Consider the following 4,655-nt stretch of genomic DNA (forward strand, 5'->3'; position numbering starts at 1 on the left):
TTCTGAACGTTTTTAAATTAATGCATGTTTTGATTTTGGCTCACCGCACATGAGCAATTAAGATGAAATTTGAATATTATAAAGGTAGCTAAAACTTTTTACGTACGTTTCTCATCGCCCCCCTCCTTGAGAAAAGTTGTACTGCTCCCAACACAATCAAAGTACCAAAGCAAGTACAATAAACAAATTTTTGTAAAACCTCCTTTAAATTATGGACTAAATTACACTGTTAAAATCACCATTAAACAAATTGCAACAGATAATGGGTAATCTCTTTCATCGCCTGGTGCTACAATGTATCTGCACAAGGCCCAAACGAACTGAAATGATAGCTCTCTCGAGGGGCAAAATACGAGGCTGCCAGGAGTCGAACCTGGAATCTTCTGATCCGTAGTCAGACGCGTTATCCATTGCGCCACAGCCCCCTGTTAAATGAAAATCAACTTAAAAAGGTTTGAAAGTTTAATTAGGCCAATCCACTCACGTCGAAAGAAAAAAAAACTGACATAGGTAACAGAACAACCAGTATTCCATTACTTAGCTAGGTTGAAGCTGAACACACCATTGAACGTCTCTTCTAAGAGGACGACTCTTTCCGGAGCCTGGCGTATTCTCAACTCTCCAGAAAATCTCCCCCTCCTCTTACAAAAATTCACTCCCGGTAAATCCTCCCCTCCCCGACAATCACTCCCTAGAAAATTCTCTGCAGGTGCAAAATTGAGCAGCCAAAAGGAAATTAAGACAAATAAAAATAATTAAGAAAACGGTAGGCTACTTGTTAATTTTTCAGAACTCACTCAAAAATTTTGCTCTGCAAGACCTGACAAAAACCGGTTAGCTATCTGTATTCGGAGACAATTAGCGTAAGGTCAGTGGAAAAATTACGTGTAAGGTATATTTTAACTAAATACTTAATATAGGTAGATAGATAGATAGATAGATAGATTTATTCACATGAAAGCCCAATTGGGCCATGGTGATATGCACAAAACAAGCGAAAAAATACTGCAACAAAACATAGACTGAAAAGACACTAAAACTAATTGTTTAAGAAAATTATCATGATACCTCATACCTACCCGGACGAACTTTCCAATATTATGTATACTTAAGTAACAACTACTTCTCAAAATTCCCAAAATCCAATCTCTCCCCTCGACCTCTCTACCAAATATTTCCATGCACAACTCCATCAACTCCTTACAATCCCCTAAAAAATGATGCAAAGACTCATCCATCTCTCCACACATAGGGCAACTGTAAGGACCATCACTCAATCCATTTCTTCCTAAATATTTCCTACGTTCTCCAAGAGGTATAAAATAGAGTTGGTATTTTTGCTAGGTTATGTTAGGTTAGGTATTTAATATAATGCATTCTGGGCGGCTTGTTTTCCATAATTTTCTGCTGTAGTTCCCATAATTTTGTTAATAAAGTATTATATTTTCATCATATAATGACTTGTTTTACTAGGATTAACTTCACTTCTTGGGTGTATTCTGTATAATTAACGAGTACCAAGAAAATCATATAATCCTATATCAGCTATTATAACAAGGGGTGGTGGGAAACTGTGCAGGTGTGTGTCTGTGGGGGGGGGGGGTCCATATGCCTAAAAAAACGGATTTCAATGCCTAAATTGTCTAAATTTCCATGCGCCTTCAGATAAATATAGGAAGAGGTATTGGGGGAGGGGAGGGTGGAGGAGCTAATCTCTCATTTTTCTTCTTTTGGGCTAAGCCTGAATAAGGAGATTTTGGGGTGATACCTCACTTGTTATTGCAAAAAAAAATATGACTTTTATTTTAAGCTTCAATAAGACTAATTTGCTTTATATTTTATGAAATGTTATGCAAGGGCGTGTAAGTACGCATCAGCTATTATGAAGGAGAGGCGGTGGATCATTTTGTACGTGGTGAGACGCATGCCACAAAGAGAACATTTTAATGCCAAAACATCCTAGCCCTAATTCATTGGACCTTTATATAACTATAGAATGAGTTCTAGGGAAGAAAGGGAACGTAGGAATTGATATTTAATTCCTCTTGATTTCTGGGAATATTTCATGTCAATGCCTTTATTATTGGTAACAGGACGAGGTAATAGTTCTATACAACATAAAAAATTGCATTCAAAGATCTATCGGCTAAAAAAACGGAAAAGACAAGACGGGCATTATGAGCCTTGGCAGGAGATTTCTTGGGGGGGGAGGAAGTACAAATTCTACCAGGTAATTTTCTAAATGGTAATATGTCTCTTTTCGTATTTAAACACAATGTCCAAATGTATTCAAACGTATATATATACAATGTGTTTAAACATCAGAGAACTCTATTGATGAGGCTGCGATAGCTCATGCCGTGTGAAAGACCAATAGTCATGCAGAATTCCAATTCATAAGAACAATCATGCCCTTCTTCTTCCACCCAAAGTTCCTTGGCTAAAATACTATATTAAGAACTTATTCAATAAAACTGCAGTTCATCGAAGACCTTTAATAAATATTTAAATTTTCTCCTAAGTTTTATCCAAATTTTGTCCTAAATAAAAACGACTGATCAAACAAAAAGGCCGTCACTTTGGAGTAACAAGCTTTTTGACAGCACTAACAAACTTTAGCATAACGACCGAGGAATTGAGAAGGGTATGACACACTAAATAATGTTTATTCAGTTCTTCAATCCCACTCTTTGCTTTCAGTTGAAACCAACATTTTTTTTATTTGATAATATAGGATTTATTTCTATATTTTATTTCTTAGTTTCTGCTTTTAATATTTTTGGGGGCTGGTGGCTGAGTGATGATAAGAGGTTAGGATAAAGCTTAAAGAAATCAGTTGGTTTGCTTATTTAAGCTAAGAAAGTTTTGTTCTTCTTAAATTGTTTTGATCCTGACTTAGAGTTCAGCTTCAAGCTATTCAAGTTTTATGAAACAACAAAAAGATAAAAAAGAAAAGAACACCCCTTAAAGGTACTTCAGACCTTATTTGGAACAGGGAATTCTTTCAATTTTAAATTTGCTTAGTTTGGACCTAAAGTTTGACTCCTTGTTGATCAAGTTAAATTAAAATATAATAACATCGCAAGGCTAGACACGTTTTAAAAATTTAAACGATTCCGCCCCTCTTGTTCCTATGATTGGATACCCATAGTCTTTCGGTTTACATCTGCTCCTTCCTTTAATCCAGAATTTGAGATCCAATTGACTTCTAAGGTTCCTCTCCTCAATCTTTTCTCAAAAGTTTGAACTCAATCTCCTAAGCAGTTCTTGGGAAATGGTGAACATGCACAGCGTCTTTTGGTTGGCTCAGCTACGTGCGTCTTTTCCAGGGAATAACCTTAGCAAAATCTTAATTTCTTGGCCTAGCTACCTATTCCTAGAAGCTGTTATCTGATAAGACGACCAAGAATAACTGCCTCTTTTTATTTTGAACAAACAGTAATATGTATTATCACTTAAACGTAAAGAACAACATTAAACACAACAACGAGCATAATTCATTTCGAATAGTATAGGGGTTTGCCCTTCATCAAACCCTTTCCCTCATCAATACGATTAACTTATTAATAAGACACCTAGGAAATGGACAGGCTTTAGACTCAGAATTTCATCATGAATTCCAATATAATACTCATTTGCGTCAAAAATGAACTTACCCCTACCCCACCCCGGTATAAAAATATATACCCTTAGTTGTATAAATTCACCGAATTTTCCTTACTTAATTCTTTTCTTTGAATTGATTCAACAGTTGGTATAAATAATAGGAAATTCGTTGCATATATACAACTCAGGGTGTATATTTGCACATTGGGGTGGGGTGGGGGTAAGCTCATTTCTGACGGAAATTAATGTTACATTTAGATTCGGGATAAAATTCTGATACTATGTATTTTTCTCAGCTATCTCATTAGTGAGTCAATCAGAAATTTACCAAGAAAGTCCTTGGCTCCAGGTTTTAAATTTGAAGCTGAAAAGGGATTACTTAACGTTTATTTTTAGCCAATTGAAAGTATTGATGCAGATTGTAAATGCTCAGTCTTATTTTTTTTACCTTGCAGATTGCAAAGGTGCCCTTGTTATGATTCCTTTACGATAAAGCTATTAAGAAGAATTTATAAGAGGTAGTAGCTTTTACATGAGCCATTGAACATCTCTCTGCGATCTGCTACGAACCAGTTAACCCTGGCAGAAAAAAAATTAATATGCAAAGCCAAGGTTTTTTTTTCAAGATGAGGTACTCAAAACCCGCAGTTGCGAGGTTTTGACCATAATAAATCAACTGGCTATCTTAGAATATGTATTTCCGCCGTTTTGACCTTATTTTGGCAAAATTAATGCTTTTGTGGCATAAAATGGCAGAAAACGCCAATTTTCTGTTGTATGATCTTTTGTTACTTAAAAAGTCAACCTCTGCTTTCAATATGCCAATAACTTTGGTAGTCACTGCAGCAACCACGTCATTACATCCTAAAATTTAATGAATAAGCGAGGGTATTCATGCAGTTTTCACTGCAGTATTTAGTCACTTTATAGAACTTGATCCAAACTGCTGAGTCATTGTTCAGGACGGGAGGGGCTCAAAACCTCCTGTTTAGTGCGTTATACTCTTATTTATCAATTGGCTGTATTAGAATTTCCAGTTTCCCGGCGTG

The 4,655-nt window shown here is 35.9% G+C and overlaps 1 non-coding gene across 1 annotated transcript; it reads right to left on the reverse strand.

Moving 5' to 3' along the window:
* Nucleotides 1–352: 352 nt before the first annotated feature.
* Trnar-acg (transfer RNA arginine (anticodon ACG)) lies at nt 353–425 on the reverse strand. The gene has a single exon. It is a non-coding gene; the product is annotated as a tRNA-Arg (tRNA).
* Nucleotides 426–4,655: the final 4,230 nt, after the last annotated feature.

The sequence above is a fragment of the Artemia franciscana genome, unplaced genomic scaffold (genome assembly GCF_032884065.1).
Source record: "Artemia franciscana unplaced genomic scaffold, ASM3288406v1 Scaffold_941, whole genome shotgun sequence".
Lineage (NCBI taxonomy): Eukaryota > Metazoa > Arthropoda > Branchiopoda > Anostraca > Artemiidae > Artemia > Artemia franciscana.